The following is a 21,265-nucleotide window of genomic DNA, read 5'->3' on the forward strand; positions in this document are numbered from 1 at the left end:
TTCTGGGTTCTGAATTTGGATTTCTGAATTCTGATTTGTGAATTTTGAGAACTGAGCCTCATTTATGAATTCCTAGTCACAAATTCTGTGTTGCGAATTGTGACTTCTGAGTTCTGAAATTTCAACTCTGACTTCTTTGTCTGAGTTAGGAGTCCGAATATCTGAGTGCTCTATTTTGAAGTCTAAATATAGAGTTCTGAGTTCTGAGTTTTGAGTTCTGAATTCTGAGTTCTGACTTCTGAGTCTTGTGTTCTGAGTTATGAAATTGAGTTCTGAAATTAGAGTTCTGAATTCAGGGTTGTAAACTCTGAGTTCTGGTTCCTGAGGTCTGCATTCTGAGTTCTGAGTGCTGAGTTCTGAATTGTGAGTTTGAGTTCTGCGTGCTGAATTCTGAATACTGATCACTGTATTGTGTGTTCTGATTTCTAAGTTGTCAATTCTGTGTGCTGAACTGCGAGATCTGAATACTGAGTTGTCATGCTGAGTTCTCAACTCTGAGTTCTGAATTCTGAGTTCTGAGTTCTGAGATATGAATCTAATTTCTGAATTCTGAGTTCTGAGTTCTGCGTTCTGAGGAATGAGTTCTCAATCCAAAGTGCTACACTCTGAGATCTGAATTTGAATTCCGAGTGGTTAGTTCTATTTTCTGAGTTTTGAATTCTGAGATTTGAGATTTTGTTGTGAATTACATTTTGTGAGTGCCGAGTTCTGAATTTTGAGGTCTGAATCTTGAGTACTGTATTCTGAGTTCTGAGTTCAAATTTTTCAATTGCGTTCAGAATTCTGAGTTCAGAATTCTGAGTTTACAGATTCTAGTTCTGACTACTGAGTTCTGAATTTTGTGTTCTGTGTTCTGAGTTCTGAATTCTGAATTCTGAGTTCTGAGTTCTGATAACTGAGTTCTGAATTCTTAGCTGTGAAATCTGAGTTCTGAGTTCTCATTTCCCAGTTCTGAATACTGAGTTATGAATTCTCAACTCTTAGCTCTTAGATCTGAGTTCGGAGTCTAAATTCTACAGTCTGTGTTCTGATTTCAGAGTTGTGAATTCTGTGACCAGAATTCAGAGTGGTGATTTCTGAGTTCTGAGTACTGAATTTTGAGTTCTGAGTCCCGAATTCTGTGTTCCGGTTCTGAATTCGGACTCCTGAATTCTGAATTTTGAATTCTGAGATCTGTATCTCAGTTCTGATTTCTGAGTCGCCGATTCTGAGCTAGTATTGTGAGGAATTTATTCTGAGTTCTGACTTCAAAGTTCTCAATTGCGTTCTGAATTCTGAGTTCTGATTTCACAATTCTGAGTTACAGTTCTGATTTCTGCGTTTTGAGTTCTGAATTGTGTGTTCTGAATTCTGAGTGCTGAGAACTGAGTTCTTTGTTATGAGTCTTGAGTTCTGATGTCTGAGTTCTTTGTTCTGAATTCTAAGTTATGAAGTCCGTATTCTGAGTTGCAAATACTCATTTCCCAGTTCTGATATTCGAGTTTGAATTCTGAGTTCAGAATTCGAAGGTGAGAATTCTGCGTTATGAATTCTGGGTTCTGAATACTGAGTTGTGATTTCTGAGTTCTGAATTCCAAGTTCTGAGTCATCATTTCTGAATTCTGAGTTCTGAGTTATGAATTCTCAACTCTTAGTTCTGAGATCTGAGTTCGGAGTTGTAAACTGCAGCCTGTATTCTGAATTCAGAGTTGTGGATTCTGAGATCAGAATTCAGAGTTGTGAGTTGTGAGTTCTGAATTCTGAGTACTGAATTTTGAGTTCTGAGTTCCGAATTCTGTGTTCTGGGTTCTGAATTTGGATTTCTGAATTCTGATTTGTGAATTTTGAGAACTGAGCCTCATTTATGAATTCCTAGTCACAAATTGTGTTGCGAATTGTGACTTCTGAGTTCTGAAATTTCAACTCTGACTTCTTTGTCTGAGTTAGGAGTCCGAATATCTGAGTGCTCTATTTTGAAGTCTAAATATAGAGTTCTGAGTTCTGAGTTTTGAGTTCTGAATTCTGAGTTCTGACTTCTGAGTCTTGTGTTCTGAGTTATGAAATTGAGTTCTGAAATTAGAGTTCTGAATTCAGGGTTGTAAACTCTGAGTTCTGGTTCCTGAGGTCTGCATTCTGAGTTCTGAGTGCTGAGTTCTGAATTGTGAGTTTGAGTTCTGCGTGCTGAATTCTGAATACTGATCACTGTATTGTGTGTTCTGATTTCTAAGTTGTCAATTCTGTGTGCTGAACTGCGAGATCTGAATACTGAGTTGTCATGCTGAGTTCTCAACTCTGAGTTCTGAATTCTGAGTTCTGAGTTCTGAGATATGAATCTAATTTCTGAATTCTGAGTTCTGAGTCCTGCGTTCTGAGGAATGAGTTCTCAATCCAAAGTGCTACACTCTGAGATCTGAATTTGAATTCCGAGTGGTTAGTTCTATTTTCTGAGTTTTGAATTCTGAGATTTGAGATTTTGTTGTGAATTACATTTTGTGAGTGCCGAGTTCTGAATTTTGAGGTCTGAATCTTGAGTACTGTATTCTGAGTTCTGAGTTCAAATTTTTCAATTGCGTTCAGAATTCTGAGTTCAGAATTCTGAGTTCACAGATTCTAGTTCTGACTACTGAGTTCTGAATTTTGTGTTCTGCGTTCTGAGTTCTGAATTCTGAATTCTGAGTTCTGATAACTGAGTTCTGAATTCTTAGCTGTGAAATCTGAGTTCTGAGTTCTCATTTCCCAGTTCTGAATACTGAGTTATGAATTCTCAACTCTTAGCTCTTAGATCTGAGTTCGGAGTCTAAATTCTACAGTCTGTATTCTGATTTCAGAGTTGTGAATTCTGTGACCAGAATTCAGAGTGGTGATTTCTGAGTTCTGAGTACTGAGTACTGAATTTTGAGTTCTGAGTCCTGAATTCTGTGTTCCGGTTCTGAATTCGGACTCCTGAATTCTGAATTTTGAATTCTGAGATCTGTATCTCAGTTCTGATTTCTGAGTCGCCGATTCTGAGCTAGTATTGTGAGGAATTTATTCTGAGTTCTGACTTCAAAGTTCTCAATTGCGTTCTGAATTCTGAGTTCTGATTTCACAATTCTGAGTTACAGTTCTGATTTCTGCGTTTTGAGTTCTGAATTGTGTGTTCTGAATTCTGAGTGCTGAGAACTGAGTTCTTTGTTATGAGTCTTGAGTTCTGATGTCTGAGTTCTTTGTTCTGAATTCTAAGTTATGAAGTCCGTATTCTGAGTTGCAAATACTCATTTCCCAGTTCTGATATTCGAGTTTGAATTCTGAGTTCAGAATTCGAAGGTGAGAATTCTGGGTTATGAATTCTGGGTTCTGAATACTGAGTTGTGATTTCTGAGTTCTGAATTCCAAGTTCTGAGTCATCATTTCTGAATTCTGAGTTCTGAGTTATGAATTCTCAACTCTTAGTTCTGAGATCTGAGTTCGGAGTTGTAAACTGCAGCCTGTATTCTGAATTCAGAGTTGTGGATTCTGAGATCAGAATTCAGAGTTGTGAGTTGTGAGTTCTGAATTCTGAGTACTGAATTTTGAGTTCTGAGTTCCGAATTCTGTGTTCTGGGTTCTGAATTTGGATTTCTGAATTCTGATTTGTGAATTTTGAGAACTGAGCCTCATTTATGAATTCCTAGTCACAAATTTTGTGTTGCGAATTGTGACTTCTGAGTTCTGAAATTTCAACTCTGACTTCTTTGTCTGAGTTAGGAGTCCGAATATCTGAGTGCTCTATTTTGAAGTCTAAATATCGAGTTCTGAGTTCTGAGTTTTGAGTTCTGAATTCTGAGTTCTGACTTCTGAGTCTTGTGTTCTGAGTTATGAAATTGAGTTCTGAAATTAGAGTTCTGAATTCAGGGTTGTAAACTCTGAGTTCTGGTTCCTGAGGTCTGCATTCTGAGTTCTGAGTGCTGAGTTCTGAATTGTGAGTTTGAGTTCTGCGTGCTGAATTCTGAATACTGATCACTGTATTGTGTGTTCTGATTTCTAAGTTGTCAATTCTGTGTGCTGAACTGCGAGATCTGAATACTGAGTTGTCATGCTGAGTTCTCAACTCTGAGTTCAGAATTCTGAGTTCACAGATTCTAGTTCTGACTACTGAGTTCTGAATTTTGTGTTCTGCGTTCTGAGTTCTGAATTCTGAATTCTGAGTTCTGATAACTGAGTTCTGAATTCTTAGCTGTGAAATCTGAGTTCTGAGTTCTCATTTCCCATTTCTGAATACTGAGTTATGAATTCTCAACTCTTAGCTCTTAGATCTGAGTTCGGAGTCTAAATTCTACAGTCTGTGTTCTGATTTCAGAGTTGTGAATTCTGTGACCAGAATTCAGAGTGGTGATTTCTGAGTTCTGAGTACTGAGTACTGAATTTTGAGTTCTGAGTCCCGAATTCTGTGTTCCGGTTCTGAATTCGGACTCCTGAATTCTGAATTTTGAATTCTGAGATCTGTATCTCAGTTCTGATTTCTGAGTCGCCGATTCTGAGCTAGTATTGTGAGGAATTTATTCTGAGTTCTGACTTCAAAGTTCTCAATTGCGTTCTGAATTCTGAGTTCTGATTTCACAATTCTGAGTTACAGTTCTGATTTCTGCGTTTTGAGTTCTGAATTGTGTGTTCTGAATTCTGAGTGCTGAGAACTGAGTTCTTTGTTATGAGTCTTGAGTTCTGATGTCTGAGTTCTTTGTTCTGAATTCTAAGTTATGAAGTCCGTATTCTGAGTTGCAAATACTCATTTCCCAGTTCTGATATTCGAGTTTGAATTCTGAGTTCAGAATTCGAAGGTGAGAATTCTGGGTTATGAATTCTGGGTTCTGAATACTGAGTTGTGATTTCTGAGTTCTGAATTCCAAGTTCTGAGTCATCATTTCTGAATTCTGAGTTCTGAGTTATGAATTCTCAACTCTTAGTTCTGAGATCTGAGTTCGGAGTTGTAAACTGCAGCCTGTATTCTGAATTCAGAGTTGTGGATTCTGAGATCAGAATTCAGAGTTGTGAGTTGTGAGTTCTGAATTCTGAGTACTGAATTTTGAGTTCTGAGTTCCGAATTCTGTGTTCTGGGTTCTGAATTTGGATTTCTGAATTCTGATTTGTGAATTTTGAGAACTGAGCCTCATTTATGAATTCCTAGTCACAAATTGTGTTGCGAATTGTGACTTCTGAGTTCTGAAATTTCAACTCTGACTTCTTTGTCTGAGTTAGGAGTCCGAATATCTGAGTGCTCTATTTTGAAGTCTAAATATTGAGTTCTGAGTTCTGAGTTTTGAGTTCTGAATTCTGAGTTCTGACTTCTGAGTCTTGTGTTCTGAGTTATGAAATTGAGTTCTGAAATTAGAGTTCTGAATTCAGGGTTGTAAACTCTGAGTTCTGGTTCCTGAGGTCTGCATTCTGAGTTCTGAGTGCTGAGTTCTGAATTGTGAGTTTGAGTTCTGCGTGCTGAATTCTGAATACTGATCACTGTATTGTGTGTTCTGATTTCTAAGTTGTCAATTCTGTGTGCTGAACTGCGAGATCTGAATACTGAGTTGTCATGCTGAGTTCTCAACTCTGAGTTCTGAATTCTGAGTTCTGAGTTCTGAGATATGAATCTAATTTCTGAATTCTGAGTTCTAGTTCTGCGTTCTGAGGAATGAGTTCTCAATCCAAAGTGCTACACTCTGAGATCTGAATTTGAATTCCGAGTGGTTAGTTCTATTTTCTGAGTTTTGAATTCTGAGATTTGAGATTTTGTTGTGAATTACATTTTGTGAGTGCCGAGTTCTGAATTTTGAGGTCTGAATCTTGAGTACTGTATTCTGAGTTCTGAGTTCAAATTTTTCAATTGCGTTCAGAATTCTGAGTTCAGAATTCTGAGTTCACAGTTTCTAGTTCTGACTACTGAGTTCTGAATTTTGTGTTCTGCGTTCTGAGTTCTGAATTCTGAATTCTGAGTTCTGAGTTCTGATAACTGAGTTCTGAATTCTTAGCTGTGAAATCTGAGTTCTGAGTTCTCATTTCCCAGTTCTGAATACTGAGTTATGAATTCTCAACTCTTAGCTCTTAGATCTGAGTTCGGAGTCTAAATTCTACAGTCTGTGTTCTGATTTCAGAGTTGTGAATTCTGTGACCAGAATTCAGAGTGGTGATTTCTGAGTTCTGAGTACTGAATTTTGAGTTCTGAGTCCCGAATTCTGTGTTCCGGTTCTGAATTCGGACTCCTGAATTCTGAATTTTGAATTCTGAGATCTGTATCTCAGTTCTGATTTCTGAGTCGCCGATTCTGAGCTAGTATTGTGAGGAATTTATTCTGAGTTCTGACTTCAAAGTTCTCAATTGCGTTCTGAATTCTGAGTTCTGATTTCACAATTCTGAGTTACAGTTCTGATTTCTGCGTTTTGAGTTCTGAATTGTGTGTTCTGAATTCTGAGTGCTGAGAACTGAGTTCTTTGTTATGAGTCTTGAGTTCTGATGCCTGAGTTCTTTGTTCTGAATTCTAAGTTATGAAGTCCGTATTCTGAGTTGCAAATACTCATTTCCCAGTTCTGATATTCGAGTTTGAATTCTGAGTTCAGAATTCGAAGGTGAGAATTCTGCGTTATGAATTCTGGGTTCTGAATACTGAGTTGTGATTTCTGAGTTCTGAATTCCAAGTTCTGAGTCATCATTTCTGAATTCTGAGTTCTGAGTTATGAATTCTCAACTCTTAGTTCTGAGATCTGAGTTCGGAGTTGTAAACTGCAGCCTGTATTCTGAATTCAGAGTTGTGGATTCTGAGATCAGAATTCAGAGTTGTGAGTTGTGAGTTCTGAATTCTGAGTACTGAATTTTGAGTTCTGAGTTCCGAATTCTGTGTTCTGGGTTCTGAATTTGGATTTCTGAATTCTGATTTGTGAATTTTGAGAACTGAGCCTCATTTATGAATTCCTAGTCACAAATTTTGTGTTGCGAATTGTGACTTCTGAGTTCTGAAATTTCAACTCTGACTTCTTTGTCTGAGTTAGGAGTCCGAATATCTGAGTGCTCTATTTTGAAGTCTAAATATCGAGTTCTGAGTTCTGAGTTTTGAGTTCTGAATTCTGAGTTCTGACTTCTGAGTCTTGTGTTCTGAGTTATGAAATTGAGTTCTGAAATTAGAGTTCTGAATTCAGGGTTGTAAACTCTGAGTTCTGGTTCCTGAGGTCTGCATTCTGAGTTCTGAGTGCTGAGTTCTGAATTGTGAGTTTGAGTTCTGCGTGCTGAATTCTGAATACTGATCACTGTATTGTGTGTTCTGATTTCTAAGTTGTCAATTCTGTGTGCTGAACTGCGAGATCTGAATACTGAGTTGTCATGCTGAGTTCTCAACTCTGAGTTCTGAATTCTGAGTTCTGAGTTCTGAGATATGAATCTAATTTCTGAATTCTGAGTTCTGAGTCCTGCGTTCTGAGGAATGAGTTCTCAATCCAAAGTGCTACACTCTGAGATCTGAATTTGAATTCCGAGTGGTTAGTTCTATTTTCTGAGTTTTGAATTCTGAGATTTGAGATTTTGTTGTGAATTACATTTTGTGAGTGCCGAGTTCTGAATTTTGAGGTCTGAATCTTGAGTACTGTATTCTGAGTTCTGAGTTCAAATTTTTCAATTGCGTTCAGAATTCTGAGTTCAGAATTCTGAGTTCACAGATTCTAGTTCTGACTACTGAGTTCTGAATTTTGTGTTCTGCGTTCTGAGTTCTGAATTCTGAATTCTGAGTTCTGATAACTGAGTTCTGAATTCTTAGCTGTGAAATCTGAGTTCTGAGTTCTCATTTCCCAGTTCTGAATACTGAGTTATGAATTCTCAACTCTTAGCTCTTAGATCTGAGTTCGGAGTCTAAATTCTACAGTCTGTATTCTGATTTCAGAGTTGTGAATTCTGTGACCAGAATTCAGAGTGGTGATTTCTGAGTTCTGAGTACTGAGTACTGAATTTTGAGTTCTGAGTCCTGAATTCTGTGTTCCGATTCTGAATTCGGACTCCTGAATTCTGAATTTTGAATTCTGAGATCTGTATCTCAGTTCTGATTTCTGAGTCGCCGATTCTGAGCTAGTATTGTGAGGAATTTATTCTGAGTTCTGACTTCAAAGTTCTCAATTGCGTTCTGAATTCTGAGTTCTGATTTCACAATTCTGAGTTACAGTTCTGATTTCTGCGTTTTGAGTTCTGAATTGTGTGTTCTGAATTCTGAGTGCTGAGAACTGAGTTCTTTGTTATGAGTCTTGAGTTCTGATGTCTGAGTTCTTTGTTCTGAATTCTAAGTTATGAAGTCCGTATTCTGAGTTGCAAATACTCATTTCCCAGTTCTGATATTCGAGTTTGAATTCTGAGTTCAGAATTCGAAGGTGAGAATTCTGGGTTATGAATTCTGGGTTCTGAATACTGAGTTGTGATTTCTGAGTTCTGAATTCCAAGTTCTGAGTCATCATTTCTGAATTCTGAGTTCTGAGTTATGAATTCTCAACTCTTAGTTCTGAGATCTGAGTTCGGAGTTGTAAACTGCAGCCTGTATTCTGAATTCAGAGTTGTGGATTCTGAGATCAGAATTCAGAGTTGTGAGTTGTGAGTTCTGAATTCTGAGTACTGAATTTTGAGTTCTGAGTTCCGAATTCTGTGTTCTGGGTTCTGAATTTGGATTTCTGAATTCTGATTTGTGAATTTTGAGAACTGAGCCTCATTTATGAATTCCTAGTCACAAATTCTGTGTTGCGAATTGTGACTTCTGAGTTCTGAAATTTCAACTCTGACTTCTTTGTCTGAGTTAGGAGTCCGAATATCTGAGTGCTCTATTTTGAAGTCTAAATATCGAGTTCTGAGTTCTGAGTTTTGAGTTCTGAATTCTGAGTTCTGACTTCTGAGTCTTGTGTTCTGAGTTATGAAATTGAGTTCTGAAATTAGAGTTCTGAATTCAGGGTTGTAAACTCTGAGTTCTGGTTCCTGAGGTCTGCATTCTGAGTTCTGAGTGCTGAGTTCTGAATTGTGAGTTTGAGTTCTGCGTGCTGAATTCTGAATACTGATCACTGTATTGTGTGTTCTGATTTCTAAGTTGTCAATTCTGTGTGCTGAACTGCGAGATCTGAATACTGAGTTGTCATGCTGAGTTCTCAACTCTGAGTTCTGAATTCTGAGTTCTGAGTTCTGAGATATGAATCTAATTTCTGAATTCTGAGTTCTGAGTTCTGCGTTCTGAGGAATGAGTTCTCAATCCAAAGTGCTACACTCTGAGATCTGAATTTGAATTCCGAGTGGTTAGTTCTATTTTCTGAGTTTTGAATTCTGAGATTTGAGATTTTGTTGTGAATTACATTTTGTGAGTGCCGAGTTCTGAATTTTGAGGTCTGAATCTTGAGTACTGTATTCTGAGTTCTGAGTTCAAATTTTTCAATTGCGTTCAGAATTGTGAGTTCAGAATTCTGAGTTCACAGTTTCTAGTTCTGACTACTGAGTTCTGAATTTTGTGTTCTGCGTTCTGAGTTCTGAATTCTGAATTCTGAGTTCTGATAACTGAGTTCTGAATTCTTAGCTGTGAAATCTGAGTTCTGAGTTCTCATTTCCCAGTTCTGAATACTGAGTTATGAATTCTCAACTCAGTTCTGAGATCTGAGTTCGGAGTTGTAAACTGCAGCCTGTATTCTGAATTCAGAGTTGTGGATTCTGAGATCAGAATTCAGAGTTGTGAGTTGTGAGTTCTGAATTCTGAGTACTGAATTTTGAGTTCTGAGTTCCGAATTCTGTGTTCTGGGTTCTGAATTTGGATTTCTGAATTCTGATTTGTGAATTTTGAGAACTGAGCCTCATTTATGAATTCCTAGTCACAAATTCTGTGTTGCGAATTGTGACTTCTGAGTTCTGAAATTTCAACTCTGACTTCTTTGTCTGAGTTAGGAGTCCGAATATCTGAGTGCTCTATTTTGAAGTCTAAATATTGAGTTCTGAGTTCTGAGTTTTGAGTTCTGAATTCTGAGTTCTGACTTCTGAGTCTTGTGTTCTGAGTTATGAAATTGAGTTCTGAAATTAGAGTTCTGAATTCAGGGTTGTAAACTCTGAGTTCTGGTTCCTGAGGTCTGCATTCTGAGTTCTGAGTGCTGAGTTCTGAATTGTGAGTTTGAGTTCTGCGTGCTGAATTCTGAATACTGATCACTGTATTGTGTGTTCTGATTTCTAAGTTGTCAATTCTGTGTGCTGAACTGCGAGATCTGAATACTGAGTTGTCATGCTGAGTTCTCAACTCTGAGTTCTGAATTCTGAGTTCTGAGTTCTGAGATATGAATCTAATTTCTGAATTCTGAGTTCTAGTTCTGCGTTCTGAGGAATGAGTTCTCAATCCAAAGTGCTACACTCTGAGATCTGAATTTGAATTCCGAGTGGTTAGTTCTATTTTCTGAGTTTTGAATTCTGAGATTTGAGATTTTGTTGTGAATTACATTTTGTGAGTGCCGAGTTCTGAATTTTGAGGTCTGAATCTTGAGTACTGTATTCTGAGTTCTGAGTTCAAATTTTTCAATTGCGTTCAGAATTCTGAGTTCAGAATTCTGAGTTCACAGTTTCTAGTTCTGACTACTGAGTTCTGAATTTTGTGTTCTGCGTTCTGAGTTCTGAATTCTGAATTCTGAGTTCTGATAACTGAGTTCTGAATTCTTAGCTGTGAAATCTGAGTTCTGAGTTCTCATTTCCCAGTTCTGAATACTGAGTTATGAATTCTCAACTCTTAGCTCTTAGATCTGAGTTCGGAGTCTAAATTCTACAGTCTGTGTTCTGATTTCAGAGTTGTGAATTCTGTGACCAGAATTCAGAGTGGTGATTTCTGAGTTCTGAGTACTGAATTTTGAGTTCTGAGTCCCGAATTCTGTGTTCCGGTTCTGAATTCGGACTCCTGAATTCTGAATTTTGAATTCTGAGATCTGTATCTCAGTTCTGATTTCTGAGTCGCCGATTCTGAGCTAGTATTGTGAGGAATTTATTCTGAGTTCTGACTTCAAAGTTCTCAATTGCGTTCTGAATTCTGAGTTCTGATTTCACAATTCTGAGTTACAGTTCTGATTTCTGCGTTTTGAGTTCTGAATTGTGTGTTCTGAATTCTGAGTGCTGAGAACTGAGTTCTTTGTTATGAGTCTTGAGTTCTGATGCCTGAGTTCTTTGTTCTGAATTCTAAGTTATGAAGTCCGTATTCTGAGTTGCAAATACTCATTTCCCAGTTCTGATATTCGAGTTTGAATTCTGAGTTCAGAATTCGAAGGTGAGAATTCTGCGTTATGAATTCTGGGTTCTGAATACTGAGTTGTGAATTCTGAGTTCTGAATTCCAAGTTCTGAGTCATCATTTCTGAATTCTGAGTTCTGAGTTATGAATTCTCAACTCTTAGTTCTGAGATCTGAGTTCGGAGTTGTAAACTGCAGCCTGTATTCTGAATTCAGAGTTGTGGATTCTGAGATCAGAATTCAGAGTTGTGAGTTGTGAGTTCTGAATTCTGAGTACTGAATTTTGAGTTCTGAGTTCCGAATTCTGTGTTCTGGGTTCTGAATTTGGATTTCTGAATTCTGATTTGTGAATTTTGAAAACTGAGCCTCATTTATGAATTCCTAGTCACAAATTTTGTGTTGCGAATTGTGACTTCTGAGTTCTGAAATTTCAACTCTGACTTCTTTGTCTGAGTTAGGAGTCCGAATATCTGAGTGCTCTATTTTGAAGTCTAAATATCGAGTTCTGAGTTCTGAGTTTTGAGTTCTGAATTCTGAGTTCTGACTTCTGAGTCTTGTGTTCTGAGTTATGAAATTGAGTTCTGAAATTAGAGTTCTGAATTCAGGGTTGTAAACTCTGAGTTCTGGTTCCTGAGGTCTGCATTCTGAGTTCTGAGTGCTGAGTTCTGAATTGTGAGTTTGAGTTCTGCGTGCTGAATTCTGAATACTGATCACTGTATTGTGTGTTCTGATTTCTAAGTTGTCAATTCTGTGTGCTGAACTGCGAGATCTGAATACTGAGTTGTCATGCTGAGTTCTCAACTCTGAGTTCTGAATTCTGAGTTCTGAGTTCTGAGATATGAATCTAATTTCTGAATTCTGAGTTCTGAGTTCTGCGTTCTGAGGACTGAGTTCTCAATCCAAAGTGCTACACTCTGAGATCTGAATTTGAATTCCGAGTGGTTAGTTCTATTTTCTGAGTTTTGAATTCTGAGATTTGAGATTTTGTTGTGAATTACATTTTGTGAGTGCCGAGTTCTGAATTTTGAGGTCTGAATCTTGAGTACTGTATTCTGAGTTCTGAGTTCAAATTTTTCAATTGCGTTCAGAATTCTGAGTTCAGAATTCTGAGTTCACAGATTCTAGTTCTGACTACTGAGTTCTGAATTTTGTGTTCTGCGTTCTGAGTTCTGAATTCTGAATTCTGAGTTCTGACAACTGAGTTCTGAATTCTTAGCTGTGAAATCTGAGTTCTGAGTTCTCATTTCCCAGTTCTGAATACTGAGTTATGAATTCTCAACTCAGTTCTGAGATCTGAGTTCGGAGTTGTAAACTGCAGCCTGTATTCTGAATTCAGAGTTGTGGATTCTGAGATCAGAATTCAGATTTGTGAGTTGTGAGTTCTGAATTCTGAGTACTGAATTTTGAGTTCTGAGTTCTGAATTCTGTGTTCTGGGTTCTGAATTTGGATTTCTGAATTCTGATTTGTGAATTTTGAGAACTGAGCCTCATTTATGAATTCCTAGTCACAAATTCTGTGTTGCGAATTGTGACTTCTGAGTTCTGAAATTTCAACTCTGACTTCTTTGTCTGAGTTAGGAGTCCGAATATCTGAGTGCTCTATTTTGAAGTCTAAATATAGAGTTCTGAGTTCTGAGTTTTGAGTTCTGAATTCTGAGTTCTGACTTCTGAGTCTTGTGTTCTGAGTTATGAAATTGAGTTCTGAAATTAGAGTTCTGAATTCAGGGTTGTAAACTCTGAGTTCTGGTTCCTGAGGTCTGCATTCTGAGTTCTGAGTGCTGAGTTCTGAATTGTGAGTTTGAGTTCTGCGTGCTGAATTCTGAATACTGATCACTGTATTGTGTGTTCTGATTTCTAAGTTGTCAATTCTGTGTGCTGAACTGCGAGATCTGAATACTGAGTTGTCATGCTGAGTTCTCAACTCTGAGTTCTGAATTCTGAGTTCTGAGTTCTGAGATATGAATCTAATTTCTGAATTCTGAGTTCTGAGTTCTGCGTTCTGAGGAATGAGTTCTCAATCCAAAGTGCTACACTCTGAGATCTGAATTTGAATTCCGAGTGGTTAGTTCTATTTTCTGAGTTTTGAATTCTGAGATTTGAGATTTTGTTGTGAATTACATTTTGTGAGTGCCGAGTTCTGAATTTTGAGGTCTGAATCTTGAGTACTGTATTCTGAGTTCTGAGTTCAAATTTTTCAATTGCGTTCAGAATTGTGAGTTCAGAATTCTGAGTTCACAGTTTCTAGTTCTGACTACTGAGTTCTGAATTTTGTGTTCTGCGTTCTGAGTTCTGAATTCTGAATTCTGAGTTCTGATAACTGAGTTCTGAATTCTTAGCTGTGAAATCTGAGTTCTGAGTTCTCATTTCCCAGTTCTGAATACTGAGTTATGAATTCTCAACTCAGTTCTGAGATCTGAGTTCGGAGTTGTAAACTGCAGCCTGTATTCTGAATTCAGAGTTGTGGATTCTGAGATCAGAATTCAGATTTGTGAGTTGTGAGTTCTGAATTCTGAGTACTGAATTTTGAGTTCTGAGTTCTGAATTCTGTGTTCTGGGTTCTGAATTTGGATTTCTGAATTCTGATTTGTGAATTTTGAGAACTGAGCCTCATTTATGAATTCCTAGTCACAAATTCTGTGTTGCGAATTGTGACTTCTGAGTTCTGAAATTTCAACTCTGACTTCTTTGTCTGAGTTAGGAGTCCGAATATCTGAGTGCTCTATTTTGAAGTCTAAATATCGAGTTCTGAGTTCTGAGTTTTGAGTTCTGAATTCTGAGTTCTGACTTCTGAGTCTTGTGTTCTGAGTTATGAAATTGAGTTCTGAAATTAGAGTTCTGAATTCAGGGTTGTAAACTCTGAGTTCTGGTTCCTGAGGTCTGCATTCTGAGTTCTGAGTGCTGAGTTCTGAATTGTGAGTTTGAGTTCTGCGTGCTGAATTCTGAATACTGATCACTGTATTGTGTGTTCTGATTTCTAAGTTGTCAATTCTGTGTGCTGAACTGCGAGATCTGAATACTGAGTTGTCATGCTGAGTTCTCAACTCTGAGTTCTGAATTCTGAGTTCTGAGTTCTGAGATATGAATCTAATTTCTGAATTCTGAGTTCTGAGTTCTGCGTTCTGAGGAATGAGTTCTCAATCCAAAGTGCTACACTCTGAGATCTGAATTTGAATTCCGAGTGGTTAGTTCTATTTTCTGAGTTTTGAATTCTGAGATTTGAGATTTTGTTGTGAATTACATTTTGTGAGTGCCGAGTTCTGAATTTTGAGGTCTGAATCTTGAGTACTGTATTCTGAGTTCTGAGTTCAAATTTTTCAATTGCGTTCAGAATTCTGAGTTCAGAATTCTGAGTTTACAGATTCTAGTTCTGACTACTGAGTTCTGAATTTTGTGTTCTGTGTTCTGAGTTCTGAATTCTGAATTCTGAGTTCTGAGTTCTGATAACTGAGTTCTGAATTCTTAGCTGTGAAATCTGAGTTCTGAGTTCTCATTTCCCAGTTCTGAATACTGAGTTATGAATTCTCAACTCTTAGCTCTTAGATCTGAGTTCGGAGTCTAAATTCTACAGTCTGTGTTCTGATTTCAGAGTTGTGAATTCTGTGACCAGAATTCAGAGTGGTGATTTCTGAGTTCTGAGTACTGAATTTTGAGTTCTGAGTCCCGAATTCTGTGTTCCGGTTCTGAATTCGGACTCCTGAATTCTGAATTTTGAATTCTGAGATCTGTATCTCAGTTCTGATTTCTGAGTCGCCGATTCTGAGCTAGTATTGTGAGGAATTTATTCTGAGTTCTGACTTCAAAGTTCTCAATTGCGTTCTGAATTCTGAGTTCTGATTTCACAATTCTGAGTTACAGTTCTGATTTCTGCGTTTTGAGTTCTGAATTGTGTGTTCTGAATTCTGAGTGCTGAGAACTGAGTTCTTTGTTATGAGTCTTGAGTTCTGATGTCTGAGTTCTTTGTTCTGAATTCTAAGTTATGAAGTCCGTATTCTGAGTTGCAAATACTCATTTCCCAGTTCTGATATTCGAGTTTGAATTCTGAGTTCAGAATTCGAAGGTGAGAATTCTGCGTTATGAATTCTGGGTTCTGAATACTGAGTTGTGATTTCTGAGTTCTGAATTCCAAGTTCTGAGTCATCATTTCTGAATTCTGAGTTCTGAGTTATGAATTCTCAACTCTTAGTTCTGAGATCTGAGTTCGGAGTTGTAAACTGCAGCCTGTATTCTGAATTCAGAGTTGTGGATTCTGAGATCAGAATTCAGAGTTGTGAGTTGTGAGTTCTGAATTCTGAGTACTGAATTTTGAGTTCTGAGTTCCGAATTCTGTGTTCTGGGTTCTGAATTTGGATTTCTGAATTCTGATTTGTGAATTTTGAGAACTGAGCCTCATTTATGAATTCCTAGTCACAAATTGTGTTGCGAATTGTGACTTCTGAGTTCTGAAATTTCAACTCTGACTTCTTTGTCTGAGTTAGGAGTCCGAATATCTGAGTGCTCTATTTTGAAGTCTAAATATAGAGTTCTGAGTTCTGAGTTTTGAGTTCTGAATTCTGAGTTCTGACTTCTGAGTCTTGTGTTCTGAGTTATGAAATTGAGTTCTGAAATTAGAGTTCTGAATTCAGGGTTGTAAACTCTGAGTTCTGGTTCCTGAGGTCTGCATTCTGAGTTCTGAGTGCTGAGTTCTGAATTGTGAGTTTGAGTTCTGCGTGCTGAATTCTGAATACTGATCACTGTATTGTGTGTTCTGATTTCTAAGTTGTCAATTCTGTGTGCTGAACTGCGAGATCTGAATACTGAGTTGTCATGCTGAGTTCTCAACTCTGAGTTCTGAATTCTGAGTTCTGAGTTCTGAGATATGAATCTAATTTCTGAATTCTGAGTTCTGAGTCCTGCGTTCTGAGGAATGAGTTCTCAATCCAAAGTGCTACACTCTGAGATCTGAATTTGAATTCCGAGTGGTTAGTTCTATTTTCTGAGTTTTGAATTCTGAGATTTGAGATTTTGTTGTGAATTACATTTTGTGAGTGCCGAGTTCTGAATTTTGAGGTCTGAATCTTGAGTACTGTATTCTGAGTTCTGAGTTCAAATTTTTCAATTGCGTTCAGAATTCTGAGTTCAGAATTCTGAGTTCACAGATTCTAGTTCTGACTACTGAGTTCTGAATTTTGTGTTCTGCGTTCTGAGTTCTGAATTCTGAATTCTGAGTTCTGATAACTGAGTTCTGAATTCTTAGCTGTGAAATCTGAGTTCTGAGTTCTCATTTCCCAGTTCTGAATACTGAGTTATGAATTCTCAACTCTTAGCTCTTAGATCTGAGTTCGGAGTCTAAATTCTACAGTCTGTATTCTGATTTCAGAGTTGTGAATTCTGTGACCAGAATTCAGAGTGGTGATTTCTGAGTTCTGAGTACTGAGTACTGAATTTTGAGTTCTGAGTCCTGAATTCTGTGTTCCGGTTCTGAATTCGGACTCCTGAATTCTGAATTTTGAATTCTGAGATCTGTATCTCAGTTCTGATTTCTGAGTCGCCGATTCTGAGCTAGTATTGTGAGGAATTTATTCTGAGTTCTGACTTCAAAGTTCTCAATTGCGTTCTGAATTCTGAGTTCTGATTTCACAATTCTGAGTTACAGTTCTGATTTCTGCGTTTTGAGTTCTGAATTGTGTGTTCTGAATTCTGAGTGCTGAGAACTGAGTTCTTTGTTATGAGTCTTGAGTTCTGATGTCTGAGTTCTTTGTTCTGAATTCTAAGTTATGAAGTCCGTATTCTGAGTTGCAAATACTCATTTCCCAGTTCTGATATTCGAGTTTGAATTCTGAGTTCAGAATTCGAAGGTGAGAATTCTGGGTTATGAATTCTGGGTTCTGAATACTGAGTTGTGATTTCTGAGTTCTGAATTCCAAGTTCTGAGTCATCATTTCTGAATTCTGAGTTCTGAGTTATGAATTCTCAACTCTTAGTTCTGAGATCTGAGTTCGGAGTTGTAAACTGCAGCCTGTATTCTGAATTCAGAGTTGTGGATTCTGAGATCAGAATTCAGAGTTGTGAGTTGTGAGTTCTGAATTCTGAGTACTGAATTTTGAGTTCTGAGTTCCGAATTCTGTGTTCTGGGTTCTGAATTTGGATTTCTGAATTCTGATTTGTGAATTTTGAGAACTGAGCCTCATTTATGAATTCCTAGTCACAAATTTTGTGTTGCGAATTGTGACTTCTGAGTTCTGAAATTTCAACTCTGACTTCTTTGTCTGAGTTAGGAGTCCGAATATCTGAGTGCTCTATTTTGAAGTCTAAATATCGAGTTCTGAGTTCTGAGTTTTGAGTTCTGAATTCTGAGTTCTGACTTCTGAGTCTTGTGTTCTGAGTTATGAAATTGAGTTCTGAAATTAGAGTTCTGAATTCAGGGTTGTAAACTCTGAGTTCTGGTTCCTGAGGTCTGCATTCTGAGTTCTGAGTGCTGAGTTCTGAATTGTGAGTTTGAGTTCTGCGTGCTGAATTCTGAATACTGATCACTGTATTGTGTGTTCTGATTTCTAAGTTGTCAATTCTGTGTGCTGAACTGCGAGATCTGAATACTGAGTTGTCATGCTGAGTTCTCAACTCTGAGTTCAGAATTCTGAGTTCACAGATTCTAGTTCTGACTACTGAGTTCTGAATTTTGTGTTCTGCGTTCTGAGTTCTGAATTCTGAATTCTGAGTTCTGATAACTGAGTTCTGAATTCTTAGCTGTGAAATCTGAGTTCTGAGTTCTCATTTCCCATTTCTGAATACTGAGTTATGAATTCTCAACTCTTAGCTCTTAGATCTGAGTTCGGAGTCTAAATTCTACAGTCTGTGTTCTGATTTCAGAGTTGTGAATTCTGTGACCAGAATTCAGAGTGGTGATTTCTGAGTTCTGAGTACTGAGTACTGAATTTTGAGTTCTGAGTCCCGAATTCTGTGTTCCGGTTCTGAATTCGGACTCCTGAATTCTGAATTTTGAATTCTGAGATCTGTATCTCAGTTCTGATTTCTGAGTCGCCGATTCTGAGCTAGTATTGTGAGGAATTTATTCTGAGTTCTGACTTCAAAGTTCTCAATTGCGTTCTGAATTCTGAGTTCTGATTTCACAATTCTGAGTTACAGTTCTGATTTCTGCGTTTTGAGTTCTGAATTGTGTGTTCTGAATTCTGAGTGCTGAGAACTGAGTTCTTTGTTATGAGTCTTGAGTTCTGATGTCTGAGTTCTTTGTTCTGAATTCTAAGTTATGAAGTCCGTATTCTGAGTTGCAAATACTCATTTCCCAGTTCTGATATTCGAGTTTGAATTCTGAGTTCAGAATTCGAAGGTGAGAATTCTGGGTTATGAATTCTGGGTTCTGAATACTGAGTTGTGATTTCTGAGTTCTGAATTCCAAGTTCTGAGTCATCATTTCTGAATTCTGAGTTCTGAGTTATGAATTCTCAACTCTTAGTTCTGAGATCTGAGTTCGGAGTTGTAAACTGCAGCCTGTATTCTGAATTCAGAGTTGTGGATTCTGAGATCAGAATTCAGAGTTGTGAGTTGTGAGTTCTGAATTCTGAGTACTGAATTTTGAGTTCTGAGTTCCGAATTCTGTGTTCTGGGTTCTGAATTTGGATTTCTGAATTCTGATTTGTGAATTTTGAGAACTGAGCCTCATTTATGAATTCCTAGTCACAAATTGTGTTGCGAATTGTGACTTCTGAGTTCTGAAATTTCAACTCTGACTTCTTTGTCTGAGTTAGGAGTCCGAATATCTGAGTGCTCTATTTTGAAGTCTAAATATTGAGTTCTGAGTTCTGAGTTTTGAGTTCTGAATTCTGAGTTCTGACTTCTGAGTCTTGTGTTCTGAGTTATGAAATTGAGTTCTGAAATTAGAGTTCTGAATTCAGGGTTGTAAACTCTGAGTTCTGGTTCCTGAGGTCTGCATTCTGAGTTCTGAGTGCTGAGTTCTGAATTGTGAGTTTGAGTTCTGCGTGCTGAATTCTGAATACTGATCACTGTATTGTGTGTTCTGATTTCTAAGTTGTCAATTCTGTGTGCTGAACTGCGAGATCTGAATACTGAGTTGTCATGCTGAGTTCTCAACTCTGAGTTCTGAATTCTGAGTTCTGAGTTCTGAGATATGAATCTAATTTCTGAATTCTGAGTTCTAGTTCTGCGTTCTGAGGAATGAGTTCTCAATCCAAAGTGCTACACTCTGAGATCTGAATTTGAATTCCGAGTGGTTAGTTCTATTTTCTGAGTTTTGAATTCTGAGATTTGAGATTTTGTTGTGAATTACATTTTGTGAGTGCCGAGTTCTGAATTTTGAGGTCTGAATCTTGAGTACTGTATTCTGAGTTCTGAGTTCAAATTTTTCAATTGCGTTCAGAATTCTGAGTTCAGAATTCTGAGTTCACAGTTTCTAGTTCTGACTACTGAGTTCTGAATTTTGTGTTCTGCGTTCTGAGTTCTGAATTCTGAATTCTGAGTTCTGAGTTCTGATAACTGAGTTCTGAATTCTTAGCTGTGAAATCTGAGTTCTGAGTTCTCATTTCCCAGTTCTGAATACTGAGTTATGAATTCTCAACTCTTAGCTCTTAGATCTGAGTTCGGAGTCTAAATTCTACAGTCTGTGTTCTGATTTCAGAGTTGTGAATTCTGTGACCAGAATTCAGAGTGGTGATTTCTGAGTTCTGAGTACTGAATTTTGAGTTCTGAGTCCCGAATTCTGTGTTCCGGTTCTGAATTCGGACTCCTGAATTCTGAATTTTGAATTCTGAGATCTGTATCTCAGTTCTGATTTCTGAGTCGCCGATTCTGAGCTAGTATTGTGAGGAATTTATTCTGAGTTCTGACTTCAAAGTTCTCAATTGCGTTCTGAATTCTGAGTTCTGATTTCACAATTCTGAGTTACAGTTCTGATTTCTGCGTTTTGAGTTCTGAATTGTGTGTTCTGAATTCTGAGTGCTGAGAACTGAGTTCTTTGTTATGAGTCTTGAGTTCTGATGCCTGAGTTCTTTGTTCTGAATTCTAAGTTATGAAGTCCGTATTCTGAGTTGCAAATACTCATTTCCCAGTTCTGATATTCGAGTTTGAATTCTGAGTTCAGAATTCGAAGGTGAGAATTCTGCGTTATGAATTCTGGGTTCTGAATACTGAGTTGTGATTTCTGAGTTCTGAATTCCAAGTTCTGAGTCATCATTTCTGAATTCTGAGTTCTGAGTTATGAATTCTCAACTCTTAGTTCTGAGATCTGAGTTCGGAGTTGTAAACTGCAGCCTGTATTCTGAATTCAGAGTTGTGGATTCTGAGATCAGAATTCAGAGTTGTGAGTTGTGAGTTCTGAATTCTGAGTACTGAATTTTGAGTTCTGAGTTCCGAATTCTGTGTTCTGGGTTCTGAATTTGGATTTCTGAATTCTGATTTGTGAATTTTGAGAACTGAGCCTCATTTATGAATTCCTAGTCACAAATTTTGTGTTGCGAATTGTGACTTCTGAGTTCTGAAATTTCAACTCTGACTTCTTTGTCTGAGTTAGGAGTCCGAATATCTGAGTGCTCTATTTTGAAGTCTAAATATCGAGTTCTGAGTTCTGAGTTTTGAGTTCTGAATTCTGAGTTCTGACTTCTGAGTCTTGTGTTCTGAGTTATGAAATTGAGTTCTGAAATTAGAGTTCTGAATTCAGGGTTGTAAACTCTGAGTTCTGGTTCCTGAGGTCTGCATTCTGAGTTCTGAGTGCTGAGTTCTGAATTGTGAGTTTGAGTTCTGCGTGCTGAATTCTGAATACTGATCACTGTATTGTGTGTTCTGATTTCTAAGTTGTCAATTCTGTGTGCTGAACTGCGAGATCTGAATACTGAGTTGTCATGCTGAGTTCTCAACTCTGAGTTCTGAATTCTGAGTTCTGAGTTCTGAGATATGAATCTAATTTCTGAATTCTGAGTTCTGAGTCCTGCGTTCTGAGGAATGAGTTCTCAATCCAAAGTGCTACACTCTGAGATCTGAATTTGAATTCCGAGTGGTTAGTTCTATTTTCTGAGTTTTGAATTCTGAGATTTGAGATTTTGTTGTGAATTACATTTTGTGAGTGCCGAGTTCTG

The sequence above is a fragment of the Ochotona princeps genome, chromosome Y (genome assembly GCF_030435755.1).
Source record: "Ochotona princeps isolate mOchPri1 chromosome Y, mOchPri1.hap1, whole genome shotgun sequence".
Lineage (NCBI taxonomy): Eukaryota > Metazoa > Chordata > Mammalia > Lagomorpha > Ochotonidae > Ochotona > Ochotona princeps.